General features: G+C 45.5%; 1 pseudogene; it reads left to right on the top strand.

Moving 5' to 3' along the window:
• The first annotated feature begins 11,458 nt into the window (after nt 1-11,458).
• Nucleotides 11,459-22,833, top strand: LOC146188218 (uncharacterized; annotated as a pseudogene).
• The last annotated feature ends 212 nt before the right edge of the window (nt 22,834-23,045 follow it).

Below are 23,045 nucleotides of genomic sequence, written 5' to 3'. Positions count from 1 at the left end.
ACGCGGCTTGCAACGAGCGTCTCCGAGAATCTGCCGGGGAATCATTAGGTGCTGTTTACTTTTCACAAACTCATATAAATATAACATCCAAAAGAACTAATATATTTTACGCTTCCTTTTCTACGCAAAATGCAATTATCTGGACATAGCATTGCAAAACAGCCACTTTTCCTAAAACAACCAGCGTGTTTTAGACACAGCTCTTTTGCACGCTCTGCTGGACATCATGCCCCCCCCCCCCCCCCCTATCGCCGCCGCTCTTTTTCGTCCTTCCTTTATCAATGGTTGTCGGCGTGCTCATGTTTTGGTGCATTTTGGGCTAATAACGAGTGACAACCATACCGTCCGACTGTTCTGCACGTCGTGGTCTTACAGTGTAAGCGTTTTGAACTTTTTGTGCACGTGTTTGCTGTCCCAACATGAGTAAGAGAGGGAGCACGTGAGGTAGAAGTGCGAAATTGCCTTTACTATGGCGGCGATTTCGTCCATGGAAATCGAGATTCAAGCTCCTCCCAACCTACCAATTTCGCCAACGAATTTTGGAATACAGGATCATTACCAGAAACGTAGACGCACGCCAAAGAAGCTTTTATTCCTAAACCAGGGAAAAAACTTTCAATAGAAAACTTGAGACCGATCTCCCTCACCTCGTGCCTAGGTAAATTATTCGAGCACGTAGCCTTGGCAAGGCTAAAATCATACATGACCGAGTGGGATCTGCACCCTCCCACTATGTTGGGATCAAACCCCTTTTATCCACACAGGACACAATGTTAAGGATTAAAGATGAAATCTTGGCACCTGAGATGCATAACAGGCTAAGAGCCATATTAGCTCTTGACCTTACAAAAGCTTTTGACAACGTAAAGCACAAAGCTATCTTGGCTGCCCTATCCGAGCTGCAGTTTGGCGTCAGGATGTATAATTATATAAAGGCCTTCTTAGGTAGGACAGCAGAAATTAAATAGTATCTATTCATTCTGACAAATTCCCGCTACGAGACAGGAGCACACTGCAAGGCTTAGTACCGTCCCCATTTTTCTTTAATATCACTTTAATGAAATTGGCACGCAAACTAGAAAAACTCCCAGATCTAGAACACTCTTTATATGCCGACGATATTACCCTATGGACAATCAAGGGTCATGCCGGCTGCCGGCCCAATTAAGGACAGCAGAAATTAAATAGTATCCATTCATTCTGACAAATTCCCGCTGCAAGCAGCAGATGCGGTGGTGGAGACGAATAAAATTGGCTTGGAATGCTCATCTGAAAAATCGGAGCTTTTACTTATTAAACAAAAAAGATATACAAAAAACATCAACACAAGCCTCAGTATATACATGGATGGTTTCACCATCCCGAAAGTAGAAAAGTTACACATACTGGACGTGTACATTCAATCACATGGCAAAAACACCGATTTAATCCAAAACCTCCGAACGATCAGTAATCAAACATCTCGCCTTATACGGAGAATATCAAACAATCAGAAAGGAATGAAAGAAGAGGAGACACTAAAACTTGTGCAAGTCTTTGTTCTCTGCCGCATTATACATTCCACGCTCTACTTATTCCTGCAGGCCAAGAAAAGAGAAGCGATCGACTCCATTATTCGGCAGTCCTTCAAAACGGCACTCGGTCTTCCCATTAGCATTCCAATTAGTCTTCCCATTCGCATAGCATTGTGGTGTGTGCCTTCTTTGTTCTTGTCTTGCGTTTGTATTCGCTGGTTCCCTTTCTATGCACCAAGTAAATCTTCCACAGTGGCCTCATGAACAACACGGAGAAAGCGCACGCGCGCGCGCGGAACACCTTTCTTCGACGTGCAGACGCATGCAAGTCAGTGGGAAAGCGCGTCGGCCTGCCCGATAGGTTAGGCGGAGGCGCTCGGAGATGGCGCTGTTCGCTGCCGTCCGCAGCGCAACGCTACAATGCTCGAGTGTCCTATTTGCAGGAACCTCCACAGCACGCACGTCTGCACCCCACCCAAAACGCATGTACAGCTTTTGGATCATGCTAGTTGGGAAAACTCGCTTCCAATAGTGACTAGTTTTTTCGGGTGCCCATGAATTGTCGCGCCATCTAAAAGCAGTCAATGGAAGCTTTATGCTATTGCCGTCATTGCTTTTTGGAAATTACTTGTTGCTTTTTTCTTTTCCATCGGATTTAACTCTGCGGCTGTTATCTCTAAAAACTTTCGCTATACTGCGTGCCTTCAATTAAATCTATTTTCAAGGCTGGGTATTCATAAGAAATCTCAATGTTTGCAACTTAAACGTCGTTTTGTTTAATGGCCGCCACTCTTTATATACATGCGAATTTTGATAAATTAAAACCGCCGTTTTTTGATACATGAGCCCTATGGGAAATTTTAGAACTGGTAGTATTGAAGAGCTCTGAGCATAATCTACTACGCCCACCTCGTCCCCTTTACACATCTTGTCAGGTTGTAGACCTGCAATAAGCGAGTTGGCATGCTGTCAAGTTCACCGAATAGAACACTGCCAGCACTTTGCCCAACTTAGCAAGGCGTAGGCTCACAGTACCTTGACCCACGCTGACGGCGCGAAACTAAGAAACTAGAAAAGAAAACGTAATGCACTAAAATACGTTTAACAGAACTAGGCACTGCGCATGCTCCTCACGCGCGGCAACCCCACTCCTTATTTATATTTGTCGGATTCATTTATTTCATTTATTTATGTGCGCAATCATATATTATAATCATCTCTATTAAATGTAACCTTATACCCGCATTATTAACTAGCATCAGTGACCACATTACGTTTAACGAGGTCCCTACTGTGCTATATCTCTCTGTTATTAACGCATTTAATATGCTGCTTTCGTGCAATACATTATATTAATCTTTTAGCATTATTATTACAGCTTTAAAAAAATTGTAATCCATCATTTTTACCTCTTATGTGCTGTATTCAATAATTATCCTTGTCATTCTTTTTTTTTTACAACTTCTCGATCTCTGTAATGCACTCTGTACCTTGGAAATAAAAGGAACGAAGAAAGAGAAAAATGAAAACGAAGCAAAGAAAAAGGAATATTTGGTATAGAGGAAGTTAGAGTGGGAAAGGCAGTTCAATGGAACCTCCCACAAAAGACTTGAATCACGCGCGAGAAAATCTTCGCCTTCTATGTTTTTATTGAGCATTCAAAATGCCACTGATTCACAAAGCTTCGACAAGTGAACCTACAAAAAATACCGCGACAAAAACATTCTCCTTCAACAATCAGTCACAGTTTCCGAGAAACGAGTATTCAAAGAACGCGTATTCCTCATATAAAAGTGTTGCAGCCCTCTATGACCAGGCCACTTATTAAACTGCCATCCCGTATGGTTTAGACAAACGAGGAAACTTTATTCACGGCCGCCTCGATCGGCGCGCGCGGCGGGGCTTGCTCCGGCCATCCCAATCGTACGGAAGAGTGTAATTGCGGTGTGGCCTGTCCGCTCCTTTCGTCACACCGCGTCGTGCGCTCCTCACCCTTCGCTCCCGCTCGAACGGCTGCGCGCAATGCTTTTAGTGGCGCCTGGGAAGCATTGCTTGGCATGCAGTGGGGGAAAACCATGATTAAAAAAACGTACACAAGAGCAACAACACCTCCTGCAGCTAGATGCTCATTTTTTAGTGAGCTTCAAATGCTGAGGCTGCATGTTGTCCGAAACGGGCAGCCTCGACACTACGTTATCGAAATGAGTGTTCCCGGCAAACAATCACATCTTTTAATTGGCGCGCCCCGCCGCGCCAAGCCCCGCCGCGCGAACTCTGATCGAGGCGGCCGTGCTTTATCTGACACCGGAGCGGTCCGCTGTGTCCCTACCTATATTTCACCGTGATCTAAACGCAGCCGCCTGCAATCGAGTTTACATCCGGGTACTCCGGCACAGTAGTGAGGCATCTTAACCACTCCGCCACTGTGGCGGGGCCTGAGAGGCGCAGAGTGACTGATGTTTGCACAGAATGGCTCTGAAAGATTCACTAAATACTGTCAGGGTTTCAGTTAAGGTTAAAATCAGATGTGCGAAAGCGCGGTATATTTCGGTTTAACTTTTGGTTGGTAGTTTCTTTTTTCTAAATTTGGATTTCGTTAAACTCTAACATATAGAGCTTATTCACGTGACGTCATTGTAGCTCTGCTGGCAACCATGGCATGCACGACGCAACATCAGAGAGCGTGATAGAAAGAAAGAAGAAGGAAAGAAAGAAAGAAATATGAAGGAAAGAAAGGAAGAAAGAAGGACAGAAAGAATGAAAGAAACTGAAAGAAGAGAAGAAAGACTGAAAAGAAAAGAAAGAAAGAGGTAAAGAGAGCGAGAGAGCGTACGAACGTTTGAGCATACGGCGTTTGTTGACATGGGTGTGCGGGGAAATCCGAGCTCTGGGGCCCTATTCTGGAAATTCACCTTCACATGGCGGCGCCATGTTGTCTTTCTGATTGGCTCTGAAAAGTGTCACGTGCTTCAAACTTGTGGCGTGAAACTGTCAGTTGGGGGAAGCACTTTTTGCGGAGACATCAAATGAAGTAGCTTTAAAAATTGATCTTAACCGGAGTTTTCTTTGTTGCCTAAGTGGCAAATATGAGTAATTTGTGGGTGGAGACAAAAATTACTGATGGCAGTTTGGAGAACACGCTCGATTAACCAGTGTGACGAAAATAATTGCACACTGCGAAGAGCACAGTCACAAATTTGATTGGCTGGAGCTATGTTACGTGAAACACGCAGTAGGCGAGCACTATAGAGCTTATGGGAAATTCCTGCCATCTATCGGACCTTCGGCTAACCGCCGACTCGGACGCCATGTTCAAGGTTTGGCTTGGTTTGTGGGGTTTAACGTCCCAAAGCAACTCGGGCTATGAGAGAGGCCGTAGTGGAGGACTCGGAAATTTCGACCACCGGGGGTTCATTAACGTGCACTGACATCGCACAGCACACGGGCGCCTTGCTTTTCGCCTCCATAGAAAAGCTAACGCCGAGGCCGGGATTCGATCCCGCGTTCTTGGGAACAGTAGTCGAGCGCCGTAACCACTGCGCCACACCGGCGGGGTGGCGCAGTGGTTCAGTCAGTTGAGTCTGCTGCGGTCTTCTGTGCTCCTGTCGTCGCGCTAGCTGCGTCTGTATTTTTTTTTTTTTGCTGTTTGTAGGCAGGCCGGCGGTCCGATAACAAAAGCCTTTTATTCATGGGAAAGAGCGATATAAGTACACTTGGAATGGGTGACGTAGACGTCACGTGTTAGCAGTCGGGGCGCTATCAGGATGACAGCGTGATATGGTCACACTGTTCTTTTCGCGTTGTTTGCTTGCATGCAAAGAAAAAAAATGCCAGAAGAATGAACGATGGATTTGTCTATACTGCCAAAACGCCTACGAAAGCCGCCAGCCACGAGGGCTGTAGTGACGTCACGTGCTGCCCAGGCTACATAAGCATCCCCTCTTCGGATCTGCCGTCCAGTCGGCGGTGGCACGTTGTGCAGACAAATAACTGCTTCCCATGCTATTTATTTGTGCTTCATAGGGCTTCTACAGCCGTACCAGGAAATTGCGCCAGAAGACACGTGCGGAAGAGCAACGTATCTACAACGCCTACGAGAGCCGCCAGCCACGAGGGCCGTAGTGACGTCACGTGCTGCCCAGGCTACATAAGCATCCCCTCTTCGGATCTGCCGTCCAGTCGGCGGTGGCACGTTGTGCAGACAACTGCTTCCCATGCTATTTATTTGTGCTTCATAGGTGAGTGCGCCAGCATTGTATTTACCTATACTCGACCAAATTTTCCACTGTCTGCCACTGCCGACTGGTTGCCGTGTGATTTTTGTTGACGATGTCGACTGCCACTGCTGAAGTCATGAAAGCCATTGAAGATTTCAAACGCGAAATGCGTGTCGAAATACGCTCAATGAATCAGAGCATAACATTTTGTTCTGACGCTGCTGATGATTTCAAAAATGCTCTATCTGAACTGAAAACTCTGACTGCAGAGGTCAAGAGGACAAAGGAGGAATGTGCTGCCTTAAGGCAGGAAAATAAGGACCTAACTGAGAGGTTAACTAAAGCTGAAGGGAGAATTGTTGAACTGGAGCAATACAGCCGGTTGAATATAGTGGAGATAAAGGGCTTGCCACTCACCGCTAAAGACAGAGCGGCTGAAATAGCCTTGCAAATCGCACAAACCACCAGCATTCCTCTCGACCTTGCAGACATTGGCATCGCGCACAGCGTTAAAACCAGAAACAACAAAGACATTAATCTCGTTGTAAGATTCACGACCCGTACGAAAAGCAACCAGTTTCTTGAGGCAGCAAAGAAAGCAACCCTGTCAACCCCTGATATTGGTTTCACTGGCCCTGCTCAACGAATTTACGTCAATGAACATTTGACACCTGACAACAAACGCCTTCTTGGTGCCACTATTGCAAGGAAAGGGGAAGTGTCTTGGAAGTTCGTGTGGACAAAAAACGGTAGCATACTCGCGCGAAAAACAGAGACTTCTGATACCGTTGGGATTAACAGTCATGACGATTTGCTAAAAATGACTTAAGACGACGTCATTACTCATCACACTGATGTTGTTCTTGCTTGCTTGCCTCTGGAAAATGTATCGAGCACTGCACCTCTTTTCACACCTTCACAATTTAATAAACATGTTAGCCTAGATGAAAATAACCAACTCATGTTAATACATTTAAATATGCAATCTGTCATGAACAAAGCTGACCAATTGACAAAATTTTTGGCAGGCTTAAGGATATCGTTTGATATCATCTGTTTAACCGAAACATGGTATCGTCGTGACACCGATGTTCTGCGAATACCGGGGTATAACTCTTTTTATGTTAACCGTGCTACAAAACGTGGGGGAGGCGTTGCGCTGCTAGTGAAAAACACGTACGCCTGTGAACTGTTATCTGATCACTGCTTCTGTAATGGTGATATCGAAATGCTCACTGTGAAGTCCGCCCGCCAAACGTTTTCTGTTCTTTACCGGCCCCCCCAGGGAAACTTAGCCACGTTTTCTGACCGCTTTGAGCGCGAATTATTCTTTTTTAACACAGAAACCTTTATTTCCTGTATAGCGGGAGACTTTAACATAGATATTAACAGAGTAAGTCCTGCACAGCAAAAGCTTTCTGCGCTTCTCGGAGCGACTGGATTCCACAACGCTATCAGTAGTCCCACACGCATCACTGCTACCTGTTCTTCGGCGCTAGACCTTATAGTAACAAAGAGTCCCAGTACACTCTTTTCGGGCCGGATCGCAATAGATATCAGTGATCATTTACCTGTTTTCTCGCGCCTAGACAAACAAATCCGTACGAAGGCAAACGCACAGGCTCAAGAAAGGCTTGAGCAATTTAGGAGACGCATTGCTTTAGTGAACTGGGATCCCGTATACCGAGAAAATACAGCCGAGGGCGCTTACTGCAAATTTCAGCAAATTTTTCTCTTATTGTACAATGACTGCTTCCCTGTGGTTGACATAATGCCATGCAAAAATGCTCGTAAGCCGTGGATGAACCGTCGCCTCACGCGACTCGTGAAAAAGAAACACAAGATGTTTGCACAGTTCATTAAAACGAGAGATGCGGGCGTACTAGCGAGACTTAAATCATTGCGCAATCAGCTGAATAAAGAAATTAGGATAGCTAGAGCCGCTTACTATAACAACTTGTTTGATATCCAGCTTTCTAGAAATCCCAAAGAAAAATGGAGGCGCTTAAACTTAGTTTTAAATAGAAACACACACAGCAGGAACATAACGAGCTTAATAATCGATGGTAAAGAGACCTCAGGTTCATGCCTTGCAAATGCATTTAATAAATTCTTTTCCGAAGTAGGTTATAGCCAATTCAATGCTGGAATCGCGAATTTCTTGAGTGACAAGATAGAGGCATTTCTCTTCTTAAGACCAACGGACGAAAGTGAAGTTTTTGCAATATGCCGAAAATTAAGACACCTGCAGTCTTGATGCACATGATATACAGAGCCGACCAGTTAAGTACATTCTTGACATAATTACGCCATGCCTAACCTATATATACAACACCGCACTTATTACAGCTCATTTCCCTACTGACATGCAGCTAGCCAGGGTAGCCGTGATATATAAAAAAGGCGATGCGAACAAGTTGGGAAACTATAGGCCAGTGTCTGTACTTCCGTACTTTTCTAAGGGTTTAGAACAACTGATTCGCATCCGTTTGCAACATTTTCTGCAGAAACATTCCGTAATAACCGACTGTCAGTATGGCTTTACACAAAATAGGTCCACGGAGCATGCGCTACTCGTCCAAAAAAAAATACATTTTAAATAATTTTGAGTCACAGCTTCTAACTCTCGGTGTTTTCGTTGATTTCAGTAAAGCCTTCGATTGCCTAAACCACGATATTCTTTTTGCAAAACTAGAGAACTATGGCATACGCGGACATGCTCTCAGCCTAATAAAATCTTATCTGAATTCACGGTCTCAGTATGTGGTGATTAATCATTCCTCTTCGCAGATTCTAGGAATTTCGAATGGCGTCCCTCAAGGCAGCATTTTAGGGCCACTCCTGTTTAATATATATATAAATGACATCCCTAATATCAGTAACCACGCAAAATACATTATATATGCAGATGACACCAGCCTATTTTTTCTTCCAAAGACGTACAAAGCTTAGCAGACACCGCGAATCGCACGCTCTTATCGCTTGCCACATGGTCATCAGCCAACTCATTAAAGATAAACAAAGAAAAAACTAAAGCAGTACTCTTCCTTCCTAAAGGAAAACAAGTACTTTACCGCCCCTCGTTATACCTCAATGGCAGTGAAATCGAGTACGTGGACACATTGAAATCATGAGGTGCAACGTTTAGCAGTACGATGACATGGGATGCCCATGTTAATAATATTGTGTTAACGCTTTCTAGAATTGTCGGAATTACTTCACGTAACAGGCATATTCTACCTATCAAAACTAAAATTACTTTATATTATGCATTTTTTTATTCGCACCTTAGCTATTGCCTTCTTGTCTGGGGCCATACAACGGTATCCAATGTCAATAAACTGCAAACATTACAAAAGAAAATGCTTCGCGCAATTGTCAACGGGACGTATGATTCGCCTACTAAACACATTTACCTACATTATAATATTCTACCTTTCAACAAATTATTTGACTACAGATTTACATGTCTCTATAAATCAACGATAAAAAAGGGTGATTCATTTTTTTTCTGAAATTGTTCCTATTACATGTCGCCACTCATCATACGACATCAGACTGCAGAGTAGGTTTGCATTACCAAAGTGCAGAACTAACTATGGGTTTTGTATGTTGAGATTTATTGTGCCAAAGTTCCTAAATACCCCTTTGAGTGACCAAGTGAATATTATGTCTTTTTCTTCCATTCGTAAAAGCTTTATTCTGCAATCTATGCTACAGTGATGTCAATTGTGTTTGAACGTACTGTGCCACTCTGTGTTATAGCCTCACGGTCTTCTGCGTCTATTATTGCTGCCAGTTATAAGATATGTTCTGTCAACCGTGTTCTGTAGATGCACTTGTATTCATTTTTTTTTTACCAGTGGTTGTTCTTGCCTTGTGCCTACTGCTGACTTGTAGGGGTGGTGAGGCCCGTCAAGCGGTGCATAATTCACTGCTTTTTTCTCACCATCCCCAGTTTGTATGTACAAACTGAAATAAAGATTGATTGATTGATTGATTGATTGAATTACCCGTCGATTTCGTAGAGCAGTACTGCGCTACCAAAGCATCCTCCGAAGGCCGAAAGCAGTGCAGTTGTAAACTTGGTGCAACCGACGCTCAAGACAAAGAAATGCAACGGGTGAGTGAACTTCGTTTATTACTATTTCATGCACTGCATCATACATCTTTAGTCGCTACTTTACAGTCAGATGTTAAAAAAAGCGCTTATTGCGTGACAGTCGTCGACTATCACGAACGCGTAAAAAGGGACAGCTTTGTTGATTCATAGCGCAAAGCCTTCCAAGGAAGGGTGGGAACTAGTGGAAAGGAGGTTTGCAGTTTTTTGTTTCTGTATACTTGCGAAACAGTGATTGCTCTGTTCTCAAGGCGCAAGCAACCGTTTTCGTTATCCTCAGTTCTGCGTTCTTGTTTTCGGCGAAGTCATAGGTGAGAAAAGAATGCGTAGCCGTGTTTCTGTCATTTACCGCTCCCGTTAACAGGAATTTACCGTACGTCACGAAACTTTAAGGAATTTCAGCCATTTTGAGGTGGTGGTGTCAATGCCGTCGTGGCATGCACAGCGAAAATTGTGGGGTTTATCCCTTAACATAAATTTTTCGATGCAGCGGGCGCTGTTTGGAAGCCATTCGATACATTATGGTACCACAATGCCTAAGATGTGATAGGGAAATTGGTGCTTTGTTGAATATCTCCATTATTATATAGTTTCCTGCCAGACAGGCGCGCATTCTTTTTCTGATGCTTGTCGTCTGGGAATATGGGTCTAAAGATAACATAAATAACATGCGCAGCGACCTAATGTGCAATAAGCAGTAGTTATTAATTATTGAAACCTCCAATTTTTTGCAGTGTAAGTGTACCTGCAGAGGATGTGCAATGTGTGTGCTGCAGAAGCAGGATGAACACTGCAGAGCCATTTACTGTGCAAATGGGGCTTGCCTGGGGCTGTGTTGTTGAAAAAGGAAATTGTGGTTGCCCTGCTGGAAGTTTTGGTTACTGTAGCCATCTGATAGCTCTGCTGAAGCAGCTCATGCTGCTTCAACAACCGGGCTACAAGTAGCCTCCCGTAGAACTCGCGCCCGCAGAACTGCCTCAACAGTGGAGAAGGCCAAGGAAAGTTTTGGAGCCTGAAGACGTAATGAAAGTAAATTGGCGTCAGGTTGCTGAAGGGCGGCCGGCTTGATTATGGATACCAGATGCCCTCCATGTAAGAACAGATCAAGGCGACAGAGGAGCTGGCAGAAGGCCTAAAATACACACACAGCTGCTTTGCAGCAATTCTGGCGCCGGCCGCATCTTATGACCATTTCGCAACATGCGCTGGGCCATCTTTTATTGGCTTAGCAAAGTCAATCCATTTGCCCATTTTGCTAAATGCCTTTGATTGCTTTATACCGTGCAGTGAGGTCGTCACATCACGCGCCATTCTGCAGAAAAGCGTTAAGCCATAGTTTTATGCTCTTGATCACAGCTGGTGCCCACCTGCAGAACTGGCAAACAACCCAATTATTCAGGTAACACTTTTTATAATTTTGAAAGTATGCTTGTTGCATGTCATGCAGTGTTTTCATCAATAAAACACTGTAGTCGAGCAATGCACCAATGAATAATATTTTTTGTAGTATGTTTTATCTGGGCTGCAAATTTGTAGTGCAGATGCTACAGCACGTGAACTGAACACAAGGCAACAAGTGCTCATTGTAAAAATAAAGAATGAACTGACTAACAGCATCGAAATTTTGGGCTGTTTTAGCAAGAAATGCTGCCTGCACGGAACGTGTCGTCGCAAATATTATGAGGTCAAAGAGGTTCTCGAAACCTATAGTGTGGTAAGTCAGTTTTAATCTTGATTCCTTGTCTACTTAAGCCCCTGTTGGGATGGTTCAGTGATTAGGGCACTCGATTGGTAATCCCAAGGATCTGTGCTCAATCCCAGACATGCTGGCTGCTTTTCAATGAAAGCAATAAGCACCGTTTATTGTGTGATCCGAGTGCAAGGAGAGAATCCAAGGGGGCTGAAATCTCTGGAACCCTCTACTGCTGTCCCTCTCACAGCCCGAGCCCTTTTGGGGTGGTAAACTGTATGAATCATGTGTACTAAATTAGCGCTTAAGAATTTGTTTTGTGCCGTGAAGACTTGTTCTTTGTCATTCCGGAGCTGTTGCAATATATTGTTACAAAGCGGCAAGCCGATGAAGACACGAGACAGAACATGACCGAGGAGGAGGAGGTAAACTTTATTAAAGAAGAGGTCGTAGGCGTGGGGTGGGTTGGCGTTCCCGTCCCCGCGGTGGGCTCCTCTTCTAGGCCGGACGCCAGGTGGCCGACCGACGATGTCGTTCGGCGACCTCTTCGGCTCGCTCCGTGACTCGGAGTTGAACCTCCGGGTCGGAGCTGAGCAGCGCGGCCCCCCACTGAGATTGGGTAGAGAGCTGCAGACTCTGTGATGGCTTGTCTTGATTACATGAGTATAGGATGTGTGGTGTGTCTGCCTTTTGATGTCCACAGAGAGAACAGACAGGGCTGAACTGCTCTGGGAACCATATGGAGTACATGTACGGATTAAAGAAAGTGTCTGTTTGAAGCTGGCGCCAGGTGACTTGTTGTGTTTTACTTAGTGATCGATGTGGTTCTGGGAAGATTTGTCTTTCTTTCTTGAAGTGGGTAGTAATTTCTTTGTAGGTTGTCATCCGCTCCCTAGCCGACCTGAGCTCAGGGCAGCGCACCTCCCGGTTAACTACGAATCCTCGGGCAAATTGGTGCGCTGCCTCGTTCCCAGGATGGTCCGAATGGGCAGGGACCCAGATCAATGTGATAAGGCGGGTATGGGAGATTTTTTGTAAGATTTTGATGGCTGCGGAGTGGGCCCTTCCTTTTGCAAAATTTCGAATTGCAGTTTTAGAGTCGCTAAGGATGTATTTGGCAGTGGTGGAGGTAATGGCTAAAGCTATGGCAGCCTCTTCGGCCTCCTCCGGAAATTTTGTTTTATTGATTGTCGCCGATGCGAGGGGAGAACCTCGATGATCGACAACTGCCAGGGAAAAGGCATCTCTGTCCGCATGTTCTGCCACGTCCACGTGCGCCGTGTCTTTCTGTACTGAAAATCTTTCGTGTAATTTTTGTGCTCTAGCCCTTCTTCTGTCCGTATCATATTCTGGATGCATGTTTTTAGGCAGAGGACGGACTATTAATTGCTCGTGCACGTGTCTTGGAATCGGCAAAGTGTGGGCCCGGGTCCCTTCATATTGTATTCCTGCTTTTTTTAGGATGAAACGTCCCGTTTCAGTGCTTGACAGTCGTTCGTACTGTGCGGTGAGGTGTGCTTCCACCATTTCCGCTAAGGTGTTATGAATTCCTAACTTTAGTAGTGTTTCATTTGGGGTATGACGAAGGAGGTTTAGCGCAATTTTATAGGACTGCCTAATTAGTGAATCCAGGTCGTCTCTTTCTCTAACTGTGAGGGTGACGTATGGTGTAGAGTAGATAACTCTGCTAAGAACGAAGGCTTCTACTAGTTTCCTGGTCTCAGCTTCTTTAACTCCTCCACGCCTATTCGCGATTCGTCTGAGGAGGAGGGAAATTTGGTTGACGGTGTTTTTCCGTTTCTTAATTAGTGTGTCATTTTTTTGGTTTGACTGTATGAGCATTCCCAAGATTCTTAGTGTTTCCACTTCTTGGATGGCTGCACCTTCCGCGTAGATTTTTATCGCAGGCGCTTTATTCTTTCTTTGACGCTTTGGGTGTAGAATGAGTAACTCAGATTTCTGAGGGGAACACGCGAGTCCCGCGGCTTGCGCCTCCTCTACGACTACGTCTACCGCTTGTTGTAGCGTATCTTGTATCGTGCCAATACTCCCCTTGGTGGTCCAAAGGGTGATATCGTCCGCGTACAAAGAGTGTTCTAGGTCTGGGATTCTTGCGAGTTCGTGTGCCATTTTGATTAGGGTTATGTTGAATAAAAAGGGGGAGAGGACCGATCCTTGCGGAGTTCCTCTATCTCCTAAAGTGAAGGTGTCGGATTTGATAGTGCCAATTTGAATTTTAGCCGTCCTATCGGAGAGAAAGTCTTTGATGTAGTTAAACGTTCTTGCGCCTACATTCAGCAGTGAAAGAGATTCTAGGATTGCTTTGTGCTTAACTTTATCAAAGGCTTTGGTTAAATTTAGGGCTAGGATTGCCCTGGTACTCCTTTCTTGCTCATGAGATAGGACTTCGTTTGCTAGTCTTAGCATCGTATCCTGTGTTGATAAATGTGGTCTAAAGCCGACCATAGTGTTTGGATATAAATTCTCTTTTTGCATGTGGGACTGGAGTCTGTCTAGTATGACGTGCTCTATCAGTTTTCCTATGCAAGAAGTAAGCGAAATAGGTCTGAGGTTTTCGAGCGCGAGCTTTTTGCCAGGTTTTGGGATAAATTTAACGATGGCATGTTTCCAAGACGCTGGGAGTTTTCCCTCCCTCCAGCACTCGTTCGCAAAGTCCGCGAGGGCTGTGATAGAAGCGTCGTATAAATTTCTGAGTGTCTTATTGTTAATGCCGTCCTCTCCTGGGGCGGATGTTGTACGTACCTTAAAGAGGGCTGCTCTTATTTCCGCCAATGTTATGTCAGCATCCAGGATGGAGTTAGGCTCTTCTTTATAATTGGGCAGGGACTTCGTCTCACGGGTTGTGCAGAAGTATTTCTGCTGTAGCATGTCTATAATATCTTGATCCGTGCCTGGGTCTATGTTTAAAATTTTGGTGATTTCCTTTTGAGTGGTAGCTTTGTTGGATTCCGGATCAAGGAGATGCCGCAGAAGATTCCACGTCTGCCTCGTGCCTAGATTGCCATTCACATTTTCACAAATATGGCTCCACTGCTGTCTCGCTAGTTCTGCGGTGTAGTGTTGAATTTCTTTCGTGAGTGTGACGATCCTGTTTCTAAGCTTTTTGTTATATTTTTGCTTAAGCCATCTTTTTTCTAGGCTCTGCCTTGCCTCCCACATGTGCGTAAGTCGGCTGTAAACCGTATTTACGCCTAAGTCATGTACTAGTTCCTTAGTGGCCTTTCCCACATCCGATAGGAGGGTCTGTGTCCAGTGTTCTAAGTCTATGATTGGTTCGTTGTTTTGGTCGCGGATAGTCCTAAGTTTGTCTTAGTCGGTGATTTTGTTTTTTCTGGGTTGGGGTTTGAGATTGGCAATGGTGATTTTAGACATTATGATATAATGGTCACTTCCCAGATTTTGTCTGGTGTTGCTCCAGCTTAAGTCTGGGAGATTTTTGCCTATCGTTAGGTCCGGGCACGTGTCCCTGGTCACGCTGTTTCCTATCCTAGTAGGTTGCATGGGGTCCGTGTATTAGGTGAGCCCTCTTTGCTGGATAAAATCCATTAGGGCCGTTCCTTTCCTGGACATGGTTGCGTGTCCCCATTGCACGTGTTGAGCGTTGAAGTCGCCCACAATTAGGGTTGGGTTTTGGCCTGCGATTTGGAGGGTTTTGAGTATAGCGGCTTTCGCTGGTCCAGCCGGTGCCCTGGGGTGGCTGTATGCGTTTAGTACGAACAGAGAAGAGGAGTTTCTTCTGCTAGGCAGAATTTCAATTAATGTACAATCGAGCTCTACGTTTTCAATCTCGTGGTTAACCACGGTAAGATTTGTATGTACCAACGTAGTGGTTAAAGGCTTTTCTTTGATGTGACATGGCAGAACCGCCCGGTACCCTGGCAGTTTTAGTCGAGACATTCTGGGTTCTTGAATCGCTATAATGTCAGGTTTTTCGGATTGCGATTGAATGTGTAACTGCAGATCTGTTTTTTTGTTGCGCATAGACCTGCAGTTCCACTGCCAAATTGTTACGGTTTTAGGATTGGCCATTTTGCTGGGATAGATCGATTGGCGCCCCTTGAGCTAAAGGGGGAAGCCGGTGTAAAATTTCCTGTAAAACGGTGTCAATTACTCCGAATTTGTGATTTACATCCTGTATGTGTTGTTCGAGTCTTTGTGTTAAATTATCAACTCTTTGGGTTAGACTATCGAGTTTCTGGCTGTGCTCCTCCACTTTTTGTTCGAGTTTTGGGACTCTATCCTCCACTGAGGTATTTCTTACGTCAGCTGCTACTGCTCGTTTTTTGCGAGGTGTTTCTTCCTTGCTAACTACGCTTACTGGGGTTTTGACTGAGGCGGTCACAGTAGTTTCCATTTCTGCGACTTCCGGCAATGGGAGTGGTTTCGGAGGTGGGTCCTTTGATATGGCGGGTGCTTTTAGTTTACTATTTTCCTCCTCCAAGTGTTTGATTCTATCCGCGAGAATTTGAATGTGATGGAGTGCCTGATCTAGTTTAGACTGTAATGTCTGCAGCTCCATCCCCTTTCCATGAGAGGCCACTCCTGCCCAGCTCACCTGTTTCGGCCCGGGGCTCTGAGTCCGGCTGCTAGTGCTGGCGCCTCCTCCATTGCTGCTGCTTCCGTTTCGTCCGCCGCTGCTGCTCCGTCCGCTACGGCTGCTGCTGCGTCCGCTGTCCAAGGACGGGAAGGAGCTCGAGCGGTCCTTCCTTTCGGTAGATGTTGGGTCGTCACATGTCCGTGATTTGGGTCTTGATTGGTGCTCCGACATTTTCTTTTGGTGTCGTTGAAATCGCTTCTTGCAGCTGTTATCGCCTGTGCGGTGCCCTCCTCCGCAGATAATGCAGACCGGGTCGCAGACTTCTTCTTTCAGGTGTTGGTTTCCGCAGTACGGGCACCGTTGTTTCGGTGGCTCCGGACATACGTCTCTTCTGTGACCGACTCTTCTGCAGTTTGTGCACGCCTCTACTTTAGGAATGAAGGGGTAAACTGGGTACAGGACTCCGAAGTAGACGATGCTATCTGGGAGTTCGTCCGCGTCGAAGTGAAGCAGGAGGGACTTTGATGTTCTTCCCATGGTGCGTGCTTGAACGATGTCCGGGTTTCTTTTTCTGAATTCGGTCATCATTTCTTGGTGCGTTTCGCCATCGTAAGCCCTATAGATAATGCCTTGCAGGGCCCTGTCCGGAGGGGCGACGTACGACGTCATAACAATGTCTTTGCCTTCTATTTTGATTTGCTTGACTGCGACGTAGCGTAGTGCGTTTGCCTGCACCGGCGTCGATATGGTGATCACATTTTTTGCAGAGTTGGTTCTAGATTGGTCGTTTTCGGCCGCGGACGCGGTGACGCCGCTCGCTGTTGCGATCGCTTGTCTGATAGATTTCTCGGTGTAGAGCGTGATGTCTACGCCACCCGTTGGTCTGTAGATGATTTTATAGTCCTTTTCCGGGAGTCGGGGTAGCGGTTTCTTCGGATGTAGCGGAGGGAGAGGTTTCGCCTTCGGTTTCTCGGACTGCTCATTTTTCCTCTGAGGTGTTAATGACTCAGATTTGGGGTTCTTGGTACGGTAAGAAACAATTGTCTTCCAGTCTGGTGTTTCGAATTCGGCTGGAGAAGCGTTCGTCCCAACTACGGCGTATTCCATGACTGCCGCCGTGGCGTTCGCGCCGCACTAGGCCTGGCGTTCGGGTAAGCAAGGGCGCCGGAGCGACGCTGGATTTAGACAGTCGGAGCTCGGTCTCCCGAGCTCCGATTTGCGTAAAAAAGGTCTTGAAATGTGCCTTGTACACTCACGGTTCTTGTCCGTGTGTCGCAGTCAACGTATCTGGGTGTTGTCCCTTGTAGCAGGTGCTCGAAACGCGGAGCCCACACGAAGCACATGCGCCTCCGTTGGCCCCCTAGCGGAGAATCCTCGAACATGACCGATGACGATGGTAGATGACGTTTAATGAATGTTCGCGGGCCTAGCGCGAGCGCTCCTGCCCGCGCCACTGCCCGCTTCTTCTTCCTTGTCGTCCGTAACATGACTCGGGGCCACCGAGCGGTCGTCCCGATCGTGGACGAGAAAGCTTAGCGATGTTAATGATTTTATGGCATGATCATGGGCGTCTCTAGATGCTTGAAGAAGAAGAGGAGGAAGGAAGAATAGAACGGCTTGCCGGTACGATGTCTGATGCGTGGGTGATCCGCCTCCCTTGGAGCTGTCAACCATCCGTCACCAGAGTCCATGGGACCGATGGCTCGAGGTCACGTCGGGCAGCTTGGGCGAGGGTTGCGTGTTCGTGTCCATCGGTTCCTTCAGGTCATTCGGGTCTTTCGGGTCCTTCGTCTCGGTTCTGATTGGTATGTCTGTTCTCCTTGTCTTCAGGTCCGGGCTGGGGGCTGGGCGGTAGTAGTTGTTCAGGTCTGGGCTTGAAGGGCTGGGGCGAAGCTGCTCGGCGATGTCCTTGAGCCCTCGGTGATGGTCCCGGCTTGAAGATGGCGTCGATGCTCCAAAACGAGGATGGGGATGCCGTACGCCGCACCTCCAACCAAATGTTACGAAGCGGCAAGCCGATGAAGACACGAGACAGAACATGACCGATGACGATGGTAGATGACGTTTAATGAATGTTCGTGGGCCTAGCGCGAGCGCTCCTGCCTGCGCCACTGTCCGCTTCTTCTTCCTTGTCGTTCGTAACAATATGTATGTTAGCAAACATTGCCCCTGGCAGACATTTTAATCGTGCAAGTCTTAACATTAGCGCCCAACCATAAACATAGATGGTGATTGTAGATGTTCTGAAATTATAATAGATGGAACCATTAAGAAGAGGACATGTAGCCTCAAAGAGGGTTTCAAAAGTGCGGAGTGTTTTCAGGCTTTAGGGCAACACGTCTTTGTTTGTTTACATACATACACATACAGGAAATACAGTTTTTATATCCTAGGGTCTTTGCCCTTAGTCCAGTTATAGAAATCTAAACATTGATCTCAACATTTCTCCTAGAGGGAGATTTAAAACCCAAGTACTCTTTCTGGTGCTTTTCCTACCTAGTTAAAACGTGAGCAGCCTAGAAATTATGCTGCTTATAAATGAACTTGTCTGGAGTGCAGGCTGTTTCAAAACAAATTTTAATTAGCTTTTGGAACGCTTCAAGAGTATATAAGAACACAATAATGAAATAATTTTGAAAGAAGTTCCACTATGCATTGTTTGGAGTAGCGGCCATTCTTGAATATTTCCAGGCATGGAACAACAAATGAGCCGCAAGCTGGGTACCCCTACATCCAGTGCAAGTTCAAGCAGAAAAGTTGGTGCTGCTATGCCTGCTCATCGGGCTGAACTGCGCTCAAAAATATTATCTCCACGGTACCACTTTTTAAATGCCAAAATGCACAATTTTCTAAAAACTGACCCACAAAAGTTCTGGAGGTATCTGTCACAAAAAAAAAGACCCGGTTAACAAACTTCTGCTTAACAACACAGTTGTTACCGACTCCCTCTGTTTAGCGACTGACTTCAATGAGCACTTTTCTTCTGTATTCCGGAGTAACAGGAACTGAATCTCCCAATCTCAAACTAGCCACTGCAATCTGCCAGACCTAATTATTAACGAGGAAGGTATTGTTTCGGCTCTATTGCAGTTGAACACAAAAAAAATTCTCTGGACCAGACGATATCGCTAACGCGTTTCTCTACAGATATGCTGAGTGGTGCGCTAAATACCTTTTCATCATTTTTACTGGCAGTCTCAGGACAGGAAAATTCCAAACGATTGGAAAACAGCAAAGGTGATACCTATTCATAAATCAGGAGACGAGCCTTGCGTGAAGAATTACTGGCCAATTTCGTTATTATGTCCGCCCAGTAAGGTATTAGAACATTTTATTTTCAAGCACATTAGCTCATTCCTAGAGGGAGGCTGTTCTTTTATTGAAAGCCAGCGCAGATTTCGGCAAGGCTTGTCGACAATGACGTAGTTTATTCACATCACAAATGAAATTATAATGTCACTAGAAAATAACGGACAGGTAGATTTAATTTTCATTGACTTTGAAAAAGCGTTTCATCGGGTATCGCATGGCAAGCTGTTGTTAAAAATAGATGGTTGTTGAATAATCGACAAGCAGTACAAAGGTTAGATTCCTACCTTACACAGCGGCATCAGTTTGTTCAGATATCTGAGTCTCATTCTACAATGGCGCCAGTACTTTATGGAGTCCCCCAGGGGTAAGTCCTTGGGCCGCTTCTCTTCCTTATTTATTTGAACCACCTGTTCTTCAACTCGAGCACACGCTATCGGTTATTCGCCTACGACTGTGTTATACACCATAGTATCATATCCGTGGAAGCCCACACAATCCTAGCGACTACCTAACAGCGTTTCTAGCTGGTGTTGTACTTAGGAGATGGGCATAAACAGTTCCAAATACTCAAAAATGACAGTAACTCGACGGAAGCAACCGCTCCAATATACATACAAAATCAATGGGCTTCCAATCTACTCAGTGACTCAGGCGAAATATCTTGTGGTAACCATGACGTCCAACCTGAACTCGAGCCGACACATCCAGTCCGTTGTCTCAGCAGCGTCCAAAAAACTTCGGCCCCTTAAGCGGCGGCGTGTAAATTGTACACATAAAATTTGGCGCCACTCTGTGGTCCCGCTCTTATTTCAAATTGTCTGAGAAGCCACATGGGCACGGAGAAATGCCTTCTGAATGGACAGGTAGCGCTATCTAGTTCATGTGCTTGTAAACAGGCGCCCAAACAAACAGTCCAAGATGGAGGCCTCTACCTTCTACGAATTTGCACGTGAGTGGATTACAATTATTGTTCTTTCTTCGCGTGAAAAGTATCTTTATAAATGGTGTTGATATTAGCTTAACGTATAAGGTTATGGCTTTTCGCAAGCGAGAAGGTTTTGCGGCTTTTGTTATATTTACTTTTGTTCCCTGCTGTGTAAAATGCGTGTGTACAATTGTACACATGGTGACTCAAAGCTGCCTTCTAACATAGTGTTGTTGTTCTATTATATTCCGTTTCTAAGTGGGGATAAAGAGCTTATGCATATATTTTATGCATTCTAGGTCTCAGAGAGCACTCGGTAAGCCGGCAGAAGGAAGCAATTACATCTGCACAAGCTTGTTTGGCCGGAATAGTCGACGGTAACATCTCCGATGGGGATTTCTCAGACGATGAATTGAAAGAATCTACCGATGTTGCGGTTATAGTAAGGCTCCCTACTTAACCACAATAATTTTAAACTTTTTGTGATATTTATTTCTTTATTATTTCATTTCAATCTAGGCCGCTTCAAATGATTCTTAGCAAGTACACCATCGCATCTTTAGCGTTGACGATGAAGAGAACGTGCAGCGACCGCCAACCAGAAGAAAACCACGGTAAAGTAGATTAAGAAGACATTTACACCAGTAAACACTGAGTGCAGCTACACCCCTAAACAAGGATCAACTACAATTGAACCGCTTGAGTACAACAGTTTGTTGTCGACTCTTTGTGCCCCCCCCCCCCCCCGCCCAAGCAACGACGAGGAAATGGCCGGTGAGGGTAACCTCACTCTTCGTTTCCTTCGCTGTTTGCCACAGCTGGCTTGAATACATTCGTGATGCTAACACAGAAGGATTGTGCAAAAATTAAGTGAAGGATGTTATGGCATTTCAGTCCGACATTACACGGAGCTTGATTGCAGTAACAAGGCTTTGCCAAACAGAAGGGGACGACCAAGCGTCAGTTCTCCAAAACCTGTTCCAAAGTCGCATGTCGGGGTGTCCATGGCGCCAAACTTCAAAAGGTCTGATGGCGACACCCGCTGGCCTCTTCACATGAACGCCAACTTTCCGCAAAGGTGTCGAACCACAGGCTGCGTTTCGAAGTCTCGTGTTGGCTGTCTCAAATGCGGAGTTTTCCTCTGCCTAAGTGCTGCAAAGGACTGCTACTATGAATTTCACACCAAAACGTAGCTGCCATTTAGGTAGGAAAGCTGAGGGGCATGGGAATTGCATGAAACTAGTTGTTCCTTGTGTAGGTGGTCATCAACAATCTTTGCGGTCTTGAGGCGTCCTGTGTACAAATGTACACATCAGAGAAACGTTTTGTTGGTTCCATAAACATGTTCTTATTTGTACCACTCAGTTTTGGTCCCTGTAAGAGACAATATATGTAACAATCACAATTTTCCTTCATGTTTTTTCTTAATTCGCACCTGAAGGGGATGATTAAAGCACCGCCTAAAGCATTGCACGAGGAAAACTAAACTGACAGCATACACATCACGTGTGCGTCCAGTGATCGAATACGCCGACATTGTTTGGGACGTGCACACAAAAACGGATATAAACATTTATCACGCTTATGGTCGGCAGATTTCGGCATCTGATCTGCTCAACAGATCTGGGCTCCCCACGCTTGAATCCCGTCGCAAGTTGCACCGACTAAAAATGCTGTTCAATATCGTACATAATAAAACAAAACTATTTTCAGAGTTACATGCAATACAACACAACACGTGCTATCCGCAACGAGCGCGAAAGGAACATCTTGATGCTACGATGCTGAATAAAAGCATGTTCCTGTTCCTTCTTCCCACGCACCATTTCCGAATGGAACAGACTGCCAAGCGATATTACCAACCTGGTATCTACAGAATCTTTCTTGTCTGCTGTTTCGTCCCATGTATCGCATAAGCGCGTCTAGTACACAGTGTATTTAGGTTTCTTTGTTTTTATTCTGCTGACTCAGTCTGGGTGACGTCGGACGATTTGCCTATGTTTTCTTTGCTTCCCGTGGGTATTTTTCAATTTATTTCCTCGCACTGTCCTCGCCTTTTGTTGCTGTTATTTTATTGTTACTGCTTTGTAATTTTATTTATTTGACTTTGTGCACTCCTGCCTTGACCGCCAAAGGGCAGTCGATAGTATTTATGAAATAAATAAATATCGGCCACAATGTCATTGTCAACACATGCGGTCTCATAGTGCGTCCAGCCTTTCCATGACTTGGCGCAACACCTTACCGTGTCGTGTACAACCCCAAGGGAAACCCTCCTTTTGGGCTCATCTAAGTAAACTGTCCGTGAAGCAAGAGGGCCTCGTCACTTCAAGAAGCAGTGTCATGTGAAGACTTTTGTGTTGAAATTATAGATGATATTCCACACGTAAAAGAATCAAGTGAATATTTTGTGTAAGTTATGAGACAAATGTACAGTTCAGAACTACAGTGGACGCATTTTGTAGTTTTTGTAGAGGGGTGGATTATAATATTGTAACGGATGAAATGGTTTTATTATAGGTGAAGGTCGTATGAAGGACGGAGGCACACGGCTCAGGAAAACCCAGATCAATCTGCGCGCAGCTCGCTTCCACTGCTTCTTCTTCTTCTCTTTCTGCTGCTTCTCATTCGCTTCTACGCGGCGCATGAGAAGCAGCCGGGCAAACGATTCTCGTCCTCGAGAAAACTAGGGAGATCCAAGATTGCAGC

Source organism: Amblyomma maculatum, chromosome 5, assembly GCF_055883805.1.
Source record: "Amblyomma maculatum isolate TAMU_Amacu chromosome 5, ASM5588380v1, whole genome shotgun sequence".
NCBI classification, from domain to species: Eukaryota; Metazoa; Arthropoda; class Arachnida; order Ixodida; family Ixodidae; genus Amblyomma; species Amblyomma maculatum.
This window is presented reverse-complemented; position numbering and strand designations above follow the sequence as displayed.